At 33.8% G+C, this 16,126-nt stretch overlaps 1 long non-coding RNA gene across 1 annotated transcript in view; it reads left to right on the top strand.

Moving 5' to 3' along the window:
* Nucleotides 1-16,126, top strand: part of LOC143651704 (uncharacterized) — a 116,499-nt gene that overhangs the window by 77,997 nt on the left and 22,376 nt on the right. The window lies entirely within an intron of this gene.

The raw sequence follows: 16,126 nt of genomic DNA, 5'->3' as shown, positions 1-16,126 counted from the left end.
TCAAAATGCTCAGTGAATATTTTCTGAATTAATTTAAGTATGGTGAAAATTATGTCAGCTTGGTAACTGGATATGACTTTTCGAAGTGTCAATATTCCAATATAAACTTGCTTTTCTTTTGCATTTCAGTAACTCTGTATGCTCTGCCTCCAATATCCAATTGCTGTTCCCCCACCCTGCAAGGGACTCCTCACCTCCCCCCACTTCCATTTGCTAATATTTCACTGGCCGTCTAGGCTGTCTTCACCAAGTGTTTATTTGTCATTTCCTAGTTCACTGAGGATTAACTCCACAAAAAGGGATTTTCCAGGCAGAAAAATACCCAAAAAGAGAAAAAAAATCAGTCCTATTACAGTCATGAAGATAATTTGTTGCAAAAGTTCATGTAGGTAAGGTGAAAAATATCTGGGAAGTATAGGCAGTGATCCACCTAGAGGGAGAAAGATATTGGGCTGCTCAAGGAATCCTTAGTTCCCCTTCCCCAGATGAGATGTCTCTGGTGGGGAGTCCATCTACCCCTACTCAAAGGGCTGTAATTTTCCAAAAGAGCCATTTGGACACATGGCTACTTTCCAGTCACTTGAGGAGTTCTCTAGCAAATGTGTACTGAAAAGATATCTACACTGTAGGTATGATCTCAGAAGATGGATCTGCCTGAATGATTGCCTGGACTTTTCTGGGGCCTTTTTTCCATCTACTCTTATTTTTTTCAGTCTGTATTTTTATGAGTATTGAATAATAGGAGTATTTTAGATGTCTCTAGTAGCTGAGATGAAGTTTCAGACAAAAGACCTCTAAGACTGAAATATAAATAGAGAAGAGTTCAGGATGACATCATGTTTTATGCACACCAGAAGTGACCACAAATAACCTACAATAACCTTTAAAATTAGTTTTTTCCTGACTTCATAAAACAATATTTTATTTGGCAGGCATATATTGGCAAGCTCTTTCAAAAGCTCTATTTGTTTTCTGTATCCAGGAAGACACAACCAGTGTTTTCACATAGGTTTCCTTCTATGCTGTGGTTTTGCCATTTTCTGTTTCTTTATGAGTGGCTGCTGCAGAATATTTTTCTTTGAGACGTTTATTAACAGCAACAAGGATATGAATGAAAAACCATCCTTACAACAATACAGGGTGGGTTTCTCTTTCCATATGTAATGCTGACCAAATCCAAATGACAAAAGTAGAATATATGAACAACAATATGGTTTCTTTGTTCTGAGGCTATATAATAAAATGTAGCTAGATTAAAATACATTATAGGACATTGAAGGAAATCAGCCCATGTGTCTTTTGATGTATTAATTAAATCCAAGATTAGAAAGAGAATGTAACTTAAAATAATATAGCTTAAAACAAGGATCAAATTATTCAAAACAAATTGAAGTATAACAGAAAGCAGGAAAACAATAATTTCAAACTTATCTCATAAGTTAGCCAATCGTTCTTGCTTTTAAAAATTTTTACCATTATAAGTGATATATTTTTCCTGAATATTTTTAATATAAAATATTTTTGAATCCAACTAATTTCATATCACTCCGGTTTTCAAACTCCTCTTGCACAATTTCCTAGATGACAAAGATGAGTAAGTATAGAATCTTTTCAAATGAAATAAAAACAAAATAAATATTTACCAAATAAATAACATTTCTAGAATAAGTCCCTGTATTTCATTTTCTTCTTTTGGTTCCTGTTAATCTTTTATTCTCACACAGGCACATAAGGAAGATTCTAATAATTAACCTTGTGCTGTTGACCTAACCAAAATTAACTGGCTATGCAACAATTTAGTTGTCCTTATAAAAACAGGAAGAGAGATTTCCCCAAGTAACCCTTATTCACCATGAGAAAAACAGCTGGTGCTCTCTCTTTCCATGTAAGGCTGTGGGGCATGGATGAAAGGATGTATAATTCTGATATCCTCTCTTGTAAATGGGTGGCTTTTTCAGTGGAAGTGTGCCAATACTCAGTTCCTGAGAGGCAGGGGACCAAAAATGTCTGGTCAAAATATTGAGAGTTATATCTTCATAAGATGAGGTCTGTTAAAATGAACAGAGCTTCCTCACCAGTGTAACATGAATTATCACTGCAAAATAATAATGGAAACCCAACCTTTCCTCCTAAGAAAGGAGGGAAAGATTAATAAGAAACATTGCCTTTGCAACAAGAAAAATCAAAGTTTTAGTACCAGACTTCTTTGTGTCCGTGTTTTCCAGTAGTTCTGCTACATTTCCCACAGTACAGTGCTGGGATATTTTATTTTTTATTTTGCTACGCATGCTCACACATCTGTTGCACATGTGTGATCAACCGACTAGAGTTTTGAGCCAAATGTCCTGTTAAATGGACAGAGTGGGCACAGCATTCCTTTGAGAGTTAGATTCTGCCTCTGGTGGATTGCCGCCAAATGCAATGGTGTAATAAAGAAAAGAAATCTGCTCATTTGAATTGCATTGAAATGAACTGTGTCCTCTCCTAAAATACCATATGGTAATGATCCCTGGAGGTATGGCGCATAACACCTAGGTCTGGCAGACTCCATTGGAAGACTGTAAACTTCCCAGTGTAGTCAGACTGTGACAGGCAAGATAGTTGACAAGAAGCATGCAGGGTGAAACAAGAATCCTAGCTGATGTCCCTCAGTCAACTCGAATGAAAGGAACTAGATTGAACAAAGAAATCCTAGCAAGTCATCTTGGAGAAATCCTTCTCCCATTAAAAAGCAGTTCTTGGATCTCACCTCCTGTAAAATGAAACCGTATGGAAACAAAGTTGTTTCACCTGAGCAGTAGCCAGAATTTCTTGCAGCAAATTATCTCAATAAGACTCAAGTATATGTCTGCAGAGCAAAATGCAGTCCTCATAATCAAACCTCCACCAGAGCTGAGAGCAGATGGACCAAGTAACCTGACACGCCGACAATCCTGCCGCTGCTTTGGCTTGCACTCTCCATGAACTTGATCCTACCACAGGTAGTAGCTAGTGACCTGCACATCATTCTGGGAATTCTCTGGAGGGAGACATACGCACGTGTACACACGCACACACACACACACACACACACACACACAATTTTTTTAGCAGGGAAAAATTCAGGTAACATAAGAGAATTAGTGGTGAGAAACTGAAATATCTGTATGCCAAATAGTAGAAATACATGACCTGTTTTTTACCCCATCCTCATCCCTCCCCCAATATCATCTGGTACTGCTATAGAAATTGAGAGTGTGGAATTTAACTACAAAGCCAAATCCAAACCCAATAGTCATTTGTAGTTATAAACATTTTACATTTATATCAACAGTGCAATTCTGATTCTTTCATGTTTCTTGAAAAGGTATGGACTTTATTGTAATTTAATCAAAAATTAAATTTTAATTTAGAAATATGTAGATTTTAATATAGAAATAATATGTAGATTTATCTCTAGACAAGAATTTATTCTTGCCTGTACTTTTTCTGTTATAATACGTTGAATCAAAATGGCAAGTCTATTAATGGGGTGAAAGAATTCCTAAAACTATAATTTCTTAACCCTCACTTTTCTTTTTCTACATGCTTAGATAACTAAATAGAAGTCCATGTAATTAACATTAAAATATTGGATTTACATAATTATTGTTCTTAAATTTCCTGGAGATTGCAAAGCTTATATTTTCATGCCAACTTTGTGTCTATAGTTCTTTTATAATAATTTAGTGAAATCTCAGTTATCATTAGTTCCAAAAACATAGATATTGCATAATGGAACAATAATAGTGAGTATGTATCAGAGAGTTTTATCTAATATCGGTTAACAGTAATTCATTTAATCTTTGCCGTAACCCAATAAGATGCGTATTATCATTATCCCAAAATTTTAAGGTGAGAAACAGATTTATCAGAATTTTGTGCAGGTCCAAGTTCAAAAGTGGATAGTGTATATGAGGTGTAAACCTACTTCTTTTTTCTAGTGAGTGCTCTGAAATGTCTATTATAACAGGGAGCTAGAAAGGGCATTATTTTTCTTATTAGAGTAGGTAAGTTTACAGAAAAATTATGCAGAAAGTACAACATTCTCAAATACCACCTTTCTAATACTAACACTTTGCATTAGTGTGGTAGCTTTGTTAAAATTGATGAAAGAATATTTTAATTATACTATTAACTATAGCCTATGGAATACATTAGAGTTCACTGTGTTGAACACTCCTATGTTTTTTTAAAGTTAAATTTTAGTAACATATATACAACATAAAATTTCCCCTTTTAATCACATTCAAATATATAATTTAGTGCTGGTAATTGCATTTTTCAATGTTGGGCTAGCATCACTACCATTTATTACCAAAACTTTCCTATCACCCAAACAGAAACTCTGTTTCAATTATTTAATCACTATTCCCTACCCACATGCCAGTTCCTGGCACCTGTATTCTAGTTTCTGACGCTATGCATTTGCTTATTCTAATTATTTATATTAGTGAGATCATGTAAATATTGGTCGTTCTGTGTCTGGCTTATGCCACTCAACATGATATCTTCAAGGTTCATCTATGATTTTGCATGTACCATAACTTCATTCCTTTTTATGACTGAATAATATTCCACTGCATGAATATACCACATTTTGTTTATACATTCATTGATTGATGGACATTTGGATTGCTTCCATCTTTTGTTAATTGTGAATAATGCAAATGAACATCGGTGCACAAATATCTGTTTAAGTCCCTGCTTTCAATCCTTTGGATATATATCTATAGAAGTGAGATTGCCAGGTCATATGGTAATTCTGTATTTACTTTCTGAGGAACCATCAGATTGTTTTCACACTGACTGCACCATCTTAAATTCCTAACCAAAAGAGGAAAATATCCCTACATCTCCAACATTTGTAATTTTGAATTTTTTATTAGTAGCCACAATGGTTATCATTGTGGTTTTTATTTGTATTTCTCTACTGGCTAATAATATCAAGTATCTTTTCCTGTGCTTAGTGGCCATTTGCATACCTTCTTTGGAAAAATGGCTCCTCAAGTCTTTTGGCCTTTTCTAAATTGACTTGTCTTTTTTTGTTATTGAGTTACAGGAATTCTTTATATCCTGAATATTAAACTTTCATCAGATATGTGATTTCCAAATATTTTCTTTGACTCTGTACGTTGTCTTTTTATTTTCAAGATGAAATCTTTGATGCAAGGAAGTTTTTAATTTTAAGTCCCAGTTACCTACCTTTTTCTTTTGTAACTTATAGTTTTGGTGTAGAGTTCAAGAAACCATTGCCTAATACAAAGTTCTGAAGATGCTTTTCTATGTTTTCTTCTAGAATTTTATAGTTTTGGTTCTTGTATTTAGGTTTTTAATCCATTTTAAGTTAACTTTTTTATTGTGTCAGGTAGGGGTCCCAGTCCATTATTTTGCATATATATATATTTTTTGGATATATATATATATCCAGTTTCCCAAAAATCACTTGGCCAAAGATGTGAGGGTTTCTTTCCAAGCACTCAAGTCAAACTTATTGGTCTATATGTGTGTCTTTGTGTCACTACCATGCTGTTCTGAATACGGTAGCTTTGTGACAAGTTTTAAAATCAGGAAGTGTGAGTCCTCCTACTCTATTCTTCATGTTTCAGGTGATTGTAGTTATTCAAGGCCCCTTACCCTTCCATGTGTATTCGATGTTTGACTTTTCCATTTCTATAAAGAAGGTTGTTGGAGTTTAGATTGGGATTACATTGAATTACTTTGGGTACAATTGACATCTTAACAATATTTAACCTAATCCATGAATGTGGAATACCCTTCTATGTATTTAGGTTTCCTTTGATTTCTTTTAGCAATGTTTTGTAATTTTTCATGTATAAGTCCTTTGCATCCTTGGTTAAATTTGTTTCTAGATATTTGAGTCTTTTGTTGATACTATAAATTTGATTTTTTTCTTGATTTCCTCGAGATTACTCATTACTAATGTACAGAAACACTACAGACTTTTGCATGTTAATTTGTACCTGGCCACTTTGCTAATTAGCTCTAGTAGTATCTTGTTGATTTTTTTCAGGAATTTCTATATATGGGATCATGTCACCTGCAAATAGGGAAAGTTTTACTATTTCCTTTCCAATTTGGATGGTTTTTATTTCCTTCTCTTGCCTAACTGCTTAGACTAGAATTTCTAGTACAATGTTGAATAACAAGGCGATAGTGGGCATCCTAGTCCTGATTTTAGCTGAAAAGCTTTCGTTCTCTCACCATCAAGTAGGTGTTAGCTGTGGGTTTTTCACATATGGCCTTTATCATGTTGATGAAATCTCTTCCTATTCCTACTTTTCTAAATATTTTTATCAAGAAAGGGTGCTGTATTTTGTCAAATGCCTTTTCTGCATCAGTTGAGATAAGCATATTATGTGAATTCTTTTTTCCTTCATCAATTAGTGTATTATGTTAATTGACTTGTGTTGAATGACCTTTGCATAACTCGGATGAATCTTCCTTGAGTATGGTGAATAATTCTTTTAATGTGCTATTGAATTTGGCTTGCTAGTATTTTGTTGAGAATTTTTTCATCTATATTCATAAGGGATAGTGGTATGCAATTTTCTTTACTTCTTGTATCTATACTTTGATTTTCATATTAGGGTGATGTTGTCTCATAGACTGAGTTAGGGAGTATTTTCTCCTCTTCAATTTTTTGGAAGAGTTTAAGCAGAACCTGTGCTAATTCTTGGAATATTTGGTAAAATTCACCAGAGAAGCCATCTTGTTCTGGATTTTTCTTTCAACCTCTTTAATTTTTATTGGTTTGTTGAAATCTATATTTTCTTGAGTCAGTGTAGGCAGTTTATATATTTCTAGGAAGATGTACATTTAAGCCAGGCTATCTAATTTGTTTATAGTATCCTTGTAAAATCACTTTTTTGATTTTAGTTATTTGCGGCTGCTCTTTTTTTCTTTTTCTATCTAATGAAAGGTTTTTTAATTTCATTGATCTTTTCTAAGAAACAACTTTTGTTTTTTTGCTTCTATATTTTCTTATTATCGATTCCATTTATTTCCACTCTAATCTTTTTTATTTCCTTCCTTCTGCTTAGTTTAGATTTAATTTCCTCTTCTTTTCCTAGATCCTCCAGTTGTGTGATTAAGTTTCTAATTTGAGAAATTATTTTCATTTTAATGTAAGTATTAGAGCTATAAATTTCCTTCTCAGCACCACCTTTGCTGTATCCCATAAGTTTAGTTATGTTGTGTTTTTGTTTTCATTTGCCTCAAGATATTTTCTAATTTCCCTGGAGAGTTGTTCTTTGACTCATTGATTGCTTAAGATTGCATTAATTTCTCCGTATTTTTTAACTTTGCAGTTCTCTATATTATTGATTTCTACCTTCATTCCAATGTGGTTGGAGAAGACATTTGCATTATTTCAATGCTTTTGAATTTATTTGAGACTTATTTTGTGACCTAAAGTGTTTTATTCTGGAGAGTGATCTGTGTGCATTAGAGAAAAATGTGTATTTGTTACTATTGGGTAAAATGTTCTGTATGTGTCTGTTGGGCCTACTTGATTTATAGTATCAGTCAATTCTTTTATTTCCTTTTTAATCTTCAGTCTAGATGTTCCATCTATTATTGAAAGTTGTGTATTGAAGTTGCCTACTGTTAATGTAGGGCCATCATTCCTCCCTTCAAATCTGCCAATATTTGCTTCATAAATATTTATAATTGTGCATATATATTTGTAATTGTTATGTCTTCTTGTTGAATTGATCCCTTTATCAGTATATAGTGACTTTCTTTGTCTCTCACAATAGGATAATACCTATTTTATCTGAGATTGGCTACTATTTGCATGTTATATTCTTTTCCATCCTTTCACTTTCAGTCTATTTATGTCTTTCTATTTAGGGTGAGTCTCTTTTAAACAGCATATAGTTGGGTCATCCTTTTTATTCAGTGGCCAATATCTGCCTTTTGACTGAAGAGTTAAATTCATTTATATTTAAAGTAATTACTAATAATCCAGGACTTTCTTCTGCCTTTTTGTTCTTTGGTTTTTGTAATTCATATACCTGCTCTGACCTTCCATTCTTCTGATATGCCTACTTTTTTTGTTCCCTCCCATTTCTGTACATAAATTTCATATATTTTATTTATGGTTACGGTAGCTTCAAGTTAACATCCTAAACCCATAACATTCGTGTTGTATTTGATACCAACTTCAGTAGTAAGCACATACACTCTTCCTATACCCCTCTATCCCTCACCTTTTTATTGTACTTGTACTTGTTACAAACTATACATTTATACATTGCATATCCTAAACCATAAGATTTACCACTGCTTCTTATGTATTCATATTGCATATCCTAAACCATAAGAATTACCATTGCTTCTTATGTATTCACATTTTAGAATCTGTAGAAAGTAAAAAGTAGAGCTACTTACCGAAAATACAGTATAATATTACTAGCATTTATAATCATATGGTTACCTTTACCAGATGCTTTTATTTAAGCCAGTTCGATAGGCTGTCAAGTGTCCTATCCTTTAGCCTGAAGAACTCCCTCTAGCATTGCTTATAGGGCAGGTCAGCTTTTGTTCCTCTGGAAATGTCTTATTTTTTACAGATAAATTTGCTGGATCTAAAATTTTTGGTTGGCAATTGTTTTGTTTTTTTCCTTTCCGGTACTTTAGCTTTTGCCCCACTGCTTTCTTACCTCCATGGTTTCTGTTGAGAAAACAGAACTTAATCTTACTGAGACCCCCTTATACATAATACATTTTGTTTTTCTTGCAACTTTCAGAAATCTCTCTTCATCCTTGGCATTTGGCAGTCTGAGTGCTGCATATCTGGATGTGGCTCCCTTCAAGTTTTTCCTTTTTGGGTTTCACTGTATTTCTTCAATATGCATTTTCATGTCTTTTGTTAAATTGGGGAAGATTTCTGCCATTATTTCTGTGAATATTCCTTCTGCCCCTTTCTTTCTTCTTCTGAGCTCCTAAAACACATCTATTGATATGCCTGATGGTGTCCCACAGGTCTCAGGCTCAGTTCACCTTTTTCATTCTTTTTTCTTTCTGCTCCTCAGCCAGAGTTATTTCAGTTGTCTGGTCTTTGAAGACAAGAAACTGATTGTTTCTTCTGCCAGCTCCAATCTGCTGTTGAAGCTTTCTGGAAAGGGTTTCATTTCAGTTATTATGCATTTTTTTATATTCAATCATTATGTAGCCTCTAACTTCAGTATTTCTGCCTAGTCCTTTATAAAATGTCTTCTCTTTATTGAGATTCTCACATTGCTCCTTTGTTGTTTTCTTAATATCTTTTTAGTTCTTTCTTGATGTTTTCCTTTATCTCCTTGAGCATATTGACGATCAGTTTTTTAAAATTTTTTGTCCAGCATGCCCAGGGTCTGGTATTCTTTAATCATTTCTGGATCTATATCTGTCCTTTGGATGAGCTATCATTTGTCTCTGTTTGTCTCGTAATCTTTTGTTGCATTTTAATATTTTAAAGTGTTAAACCCTGGGATTTAGTCTGTTCCTTATTTTGGTATCCGGCTAGTGTTTTGACAGGTTTCCTTGAGTACCAGAAGATAAAAAACAAGAAACCAAGGCAAAAAAACACCTTTCACAACTTTAGATTTAGCTTTCTTATGAAGAAGATCAGCTTGAGGCAAAAATGAAATGGAGGGTCCTCTCCATCTTTTCTGAGCTTATGTCTTATCCTATGCTAGTGCTTGTTCATGACCTGAGGAATTCCTCTATTTACAGGAGTTTAAATGTCATCTTTGCTCCATAAGAAACAGACTTTTTCCCCTTACTGGATATTCTATTGTATAACTTATGGTAGGCAATTCTTTGAATCATGCTGCTTCAACTTATTTCTTACACAGCTTTAGCTGCTTACAAGCTGCTTCTGCTTGCAGTGCTAGTTCTGGAAAGATAAGCCAGAGGTGAGTATCTGATTCAGTCTTTCAGGCTGCCTCCCAATAGATTGACACTTACATACAGGTACCATGATATACATATAGAAGTTACTTTGCTCCCTTCAAAACAGCATCAGTGACCCACACCAGGATTGCAAGCTGGCTGTGCATTGTGCTGGGTAGAGGGTGGGTCAGGAGTCAGCAAGAGTGCCACAAGCTTCTTCTACTGCTTTTTAAATCTGTGATTTCTTGATTTGGCACTTGGCAGTTATTGCAACCTTTCAACTATTTACTTGGAGTTTTGAGGAAGATGGCTCTGCCAGTTTTTGCAAGTTGTGCAATGATTCTGTGGGGGGAATGAACCCTTGATCATCTTACATTGCCATCTTGGTCAACTGGAATCTCTGATTTTTTGTTTTTGTTTTTGAAGCACAGAGTCTCAAATCTTCAAATATGCTTTTCCTTTATTCTAAGAGCATCAGAAGGAAACATTCCACTATTTACCGTAACAATTTCATGGTAATTTTAAAAATCATTGTGCAACTAAATTATTTTTCCTCTCGTCAAGCCTGAATCTTTCCCATGCCTAAAGTATTACTCCATTGTCTATAAATGCTGCCTGTAAAGAAATTATCTAACAAGCATAACTTTTTTTCTTCAATCTTTGCATTCACAGGCTAAGGGCCAGATTTCTTTTCATCTCACCACAGAAGTCATCTTATTTTTTACTTTCTAAACAGATGTATTTTGCCAAGAGTATAGCCCTAGCAATAAAGAGTGTATAAATAGGTTTTGTTATAAAAATATCTTGAAAGAATGAAATGTTCTTAACTGAAGACTGTTCACATTTGCAAGGTCTCTTCCACTCTTTTTAAGAGTCATTTTTATGTAAGGGCATCTGTGAATATTGGGATCACAAAAATGATTCTTGGAAATCATGTAGCAGGTAGCTGATATTTCCACCAATGTCTATATTCCAAAATAATCATCTTGATATCAGCAGCTGTTTCTTTTTTCCATGATCCATAGCATCTTCAAATTTGAAACTGAAACACCAAATAAATTCAGCCCCTTCTTGTTGATAAAAAGAACATTGGGTTCTGAAGTCATACTCAAAACTCGTATATTAAAACCCTGTTATTGTTTCAGCAGAGGAGCTCTGAGTGCAAAGTGTGTGGGAAGAATATTTATCTTATTTTTACAGATCAGAAAGCTGATGCATAGAGATTAAATTATATTTATGAGGTCAAGGATGATATCAACAGAACTGTGATAAGTCAAAATCACATTCCACAAAAAAGTCTAAAAATAAATTGGATTTCCAAATGACATGTAACTAGCATTCTGAAGCATCTTGTAAAATTATTATATTCATATAATCATGTCTTTCATATCAACTATAATTTAGGCTATCAATATTTTACCTGATTCACAGGAAATTCCCAGCACAGTTTTCCAGTTGATCTTAGAACATAAAGTCCAGAGAAGTCACATAGACACATATATGTATTTTTTTAATTTGAAGAGTATATTTCTATAAAATACAAAGTATCATCTGTGCTAAGTCAACAAGAAAGAACTGAATTTGCTCTTAGATGGGAACGAGACTGCAGAAATGCAAATATTCACACTTCTCAGCTTAGTTCTGACAGCTGTTTTTTGGCAATTTTACGGTTGCTGCTTACTAATTGTCCTGGATGGAAAATTTAGCTTTATGTTTGGTGTCTTTCATCTAAGCATTAAGAACCACAATATTCCAGTATAGGCTTGCTTTGTTCTTTGGACCACCCATATCAACAATCCTTATCTATTGCTGAATTTTAGTAAAATTGTCAATATATTTTAGAGGAAATGAAAAGCAAACTCTACCATTAGCATCTCCAAGACTGAGAAATCAACCTCTCAAGAAGACATATAATATTTTTTAAAATTTTTACCTGAAATTTCACATTTGAATGAGATTTAAGAAATTAACATTTTTAGCAATACACTTCTGAGACAGAAAGAGAGAGAAGAGCAAGTAAACAAAATATAGGGGGAAAATAAGGGTTTTGCAGACTAGCCTCAGATGGAAGCCATAGAAACTTTACTCCAGCCGCTTTTTCTTCAGCTTGTATACAATGTGCTGTATGTGAAAACACTCACATATAAACAGGAATTTGAGCTCAGCAACACTTATACTTTCTCTTCCTCTCCACAAATTCCCTTACTTTCTAATCTGCCAAATCAAATGCTAAATCAAGAGCAATAGCCCACAATTAGCTTTTTCAATTAAGGTGTAGAATTCAAAGTTAACTCAAGAGTGAGTAATTGCTTTTGAAAACCACAGCCAGCAGGCAGCTGCCAGATTATCTCAACAGTTTATTTAACCTCCAAACATCTGATCAATTTTATTATCTCGGCAGAAGGGAGATATCCTGTAGAGCAGGATTTAAAATACACTACTCGTCCTAGATGTCTAAAGAAAATGAAAATTCTTCAACCACCATAAATATGCTTTTGCTATCACCTTGCTGAGGAAACAAGCTCAAAATCACCTACCTTAATTCGAAAGTCAACAGAAATGAAGAAACTGAATGCAAAAGCATCCTGATATTCAGCTGGGGAAGGAGTGTGGGGAAAGGGTCAAGAGCAGACAGTTTACAAAATTACAAGGTTTAAAAGCATTCAAACATCCGGCTTATAATGTTTGGGGTTTTTGTTCATCCAAAAAGGAGACACACCCCACCAAAATAAAGAATATCACATTTAGAGAATCCTGATTTGTCTGCCTCTGCACTGCCAATTTTATTATTCTGAAATCCGCTCTATGGTTCCAGAAATGAAGGAGATTAAAGTTTGTATTATATAAATGGGCGAAAGGGCTTCCCTAGCTCGTGCTGCTGCCCACCCGCAAGGTCACAACACAATAAATCCCTGCTCTCCTGCATGGAATGGGGCCTCTAGGGGTATTCACCCAACTCCTTCCTGACTATCAACCCCAGTTTGTGAGGCCTTCCTGCAGTTCCTTGAATTTAATATCTCTTGCTACCTCTGCAAATCAAAAGCTTTGTGATTGCCTCCCTACCCTATTCAATAAGTAAGAACATAAACTCTATATTCAGTCTTCAATCCCAGTTCCACCATTTACCAGTAAAATGACCAAGGGAACATTACTTCCTTTCTCTGTGGCTCAGTTTTCTCGTCTATAACCTCATAGCTTGGTTGTGAAGATTGAACTGTTATCGTGCATTAAGAGTTTAGGACTATGTCTGGTACATAAGTGCTATGCAAGTTTTAGCTGTTTGTTTTTATCATTCACTCTGGATGCAATTTTTAGTTTCCCTTGGCTCTGGCCTTTGTCCATTGGATAGTTCGACCTACTCTGTGTGTGGTTCAGCTCCAGTTCTCGGAACATCTCTCAAGGTTGCCAGGCATAAGAGTTCAAGCAGCAAGCTACTTATACTGTTCTCATGTCCTTGCTTTGAAGTCGTATTATAAGAACAATACAGGTAATTCCCAACTATAGTGATCTCACAGTCACAGAGGTGAAACTAGATACTAATTCGCATCACTGCTTTTGAGGAATATTAGTATTGTATCTTTTCTGTCATTCCAGCAAATGTTGATTTGAGAGAAGAAAAAACATACAAAGAAAAAGACAATTTATAAAGTGTAATAGGAAATGAACCATTCGTTTCTACAAAAAATGAAACTTCAGTACAGCAAAAAATAATACCATCTAAATTCTCATTCTTTTTTTTTCTGTTTCATTTGCTGTTGATTCTTTTTTCTTTTGCCTGGGCAAGCACCAGAAATTGAACCCAGGTTTCCAGCATAGCAGGTAAGAACTCTGCCTGCTGAGCCACCGTAGCCTACCCTGTTGATTCTCTTTTGTATCCTCAATCCCATTTCACTTTTCCCTATATAACTATACTAATATAATTGACATCCTTGAATTCCTATGAATCTTTCATAATATTGGGTGTTTTTGTATATGTTTTTAAAGTAAATCTTATTGATTTTTAACCTAATAATAAAAGTTATTAAAGATTTTGATCCACTGTTTATTATTTTTAATCATTCAATGGAGTATTCTTAAGATATATTTATGTTATTTTGTGCACATCTAGTCATTTGCTTCTAATTACTGCAGAATACAGTGTACGCCTATTACATTTTTTACCAAATCACTCAATTTGATGAACAACAACCATTAACATCCAATGATTTATCTTATATTTGAATAATCTTTTATGCAGTCACTGTGATTCTGGTAATCAACTGAGAGTTTTTTTTTCTCCAATCTTATATGTAAGATTTTTCCACCCGAATAATTGAGATAGTTGATTCTTTTATTTTCTAGAAAACAAACACTCAGAGAAATTAGCATTTTTGTTTTGAAATCTGATAGATGGAAACCAACATGTTTTGTAGATAAAAGCAAGTATCTTTCAGACATACCAAACAACATAAAGCACAGCTATTTTAGAATCTTTGTGGAAATAGGCCAAACAAAGAGTAAATAATAACAATGTTTTCAGGATCTGCAACATTTTAATTATAAAAACATAGGAAATGCACAAAACCTGACATAACTATCCTGAAATGTCTATCAATAGGAGACAGGAGGCTAAGTCGATATGGGATTTATGCAAACATATAAAACCAAGTAATTCTACAGGTATTGATACAGAATCTTCAAAATACATTGTTAATGGGAAAGATAAATCTCAGAAGAGTATTTTTCTATGATTTCAGTTTGATAAAAAAATAAAGGAAATGTAAATGTATAACACTTGGGTATACACAGGATTGCATGTGCTAGAAATATCTGGACAGATTAAAATTGAGGGATAAAAACACTGAGGGCTAGCATAGCCTATGGAAGGAGAACAAAATTTTACCCTCTAATTTTTGTCTTTCAGTACCATTTACATTGCCTGGACTGTTTGTAAATGTGTACTAATCTCATAATTAATTTTTATGAACATAAAACAAAAATATAGCAAATAAACCTGGCCTGTGAGGTAGGTAGGAAATATGGTTTTATTTACAAATGGAGAAAAATGGAAGGGCTGACCTAATCACAGCATCATCTAGGCTAGCAGAGAATGATGAAAGAAAGAAACTAAAGGGTTAAGATCAAGAATTCCCTCATACCCCAAATCGCAGGTGATGTAAAATAAAAATAACTGAGTCGTTTTAAAGTTGACCCATCACTCGTAATGTTTTGGGCTTTTTTGTTTGTTTTGTGAACAGTAGTGGAAAGGAGGCAAAAAAAATTTCCATTTCAATAGAAGTTAACAATTTTCAGTGAACTAGAGGAATTAGGGAAAAGTCTTCTGTGGCCATTGAGGCTGCCAGTAGGGTAACTTAAGAAGAAACTCTATTTAAAATATTTCTCAAATTGTTAAGATGTTGTGAAATAAAATTTTGTCATAAAAAATACATTTGAAATAACCACACGTGTACTTCTTTTTCCTTCATGAAAATCATGCAGATTCAATTTTAGAATATATTTTACCATAAAAAGTTCTAATATCATCAATTTTTCACAAAGATTTTACTTTTGAACTTCAAAAAAAGTTGTTTTATTGCTCAATATTTAAAAAATAATTATGCTATTTTTCATTTTTCTTCAAATATTCAAATATAAAAAGTTCAGTCCAAAATAGAATTGATATATGAGAATTTGTCGATGTTTCTAAATTATTTAGAGAAAGAAGGGAAAACATGATAATTTTTTAAATATTTTTATTGTAAACAACAAACATTCTTGACATACAAACATTCTTGACATGGTAACAGTCAATGGCTCACAGGATCATCACATAGTTGTGTATGCATCAGCATGATCATTTTTTTGAACATTTGCATCTCTCCAGCAAAAAAAGGAAAAATGAAACACTCATACATTTCATACCCCTTACTCCTCCATTTCATTTGACCAATAGTATTTCAATCTACTAAATTTATTTGAACCTTTATCTCCCCTGTTATTTGTTTCTTATCATATTTTTTTACTCATCTCTCCATACCGTAGATAAAAGGAGCATCAGACACAAGGTTTTCACAATCACACAGTCACACTGCAAAAGCTACATCATTATACAATCATCTTCAAAAAACAAAAACATAATTTTAAATGGAATTATGAAAATGGGAATTTTAAAAATGTAACACAGCCATCCTACTATAAATAGTACTCTTGAGAAATACTCATTTTTCTT

Source organism: Tamandua tetradactyla, chromosome 1 (assembly GCF_023851605.1).
Source record: "Tamandua tetradactyla isolate mTamTet1 chromosome 1, mTamTet1.pri, whole genome shotgun sequence".
In the NCBI taxonomy this organism is placed as follows: Eukaryota; Metazoa; Chordata; class Mammalia; order Pilosa; family Myrmecophagidae; genus Tamandua; species Tamandua tetradactyla.
This window is presented reverse-complemented; position numbering and strand designations above follow the sequence as displayed.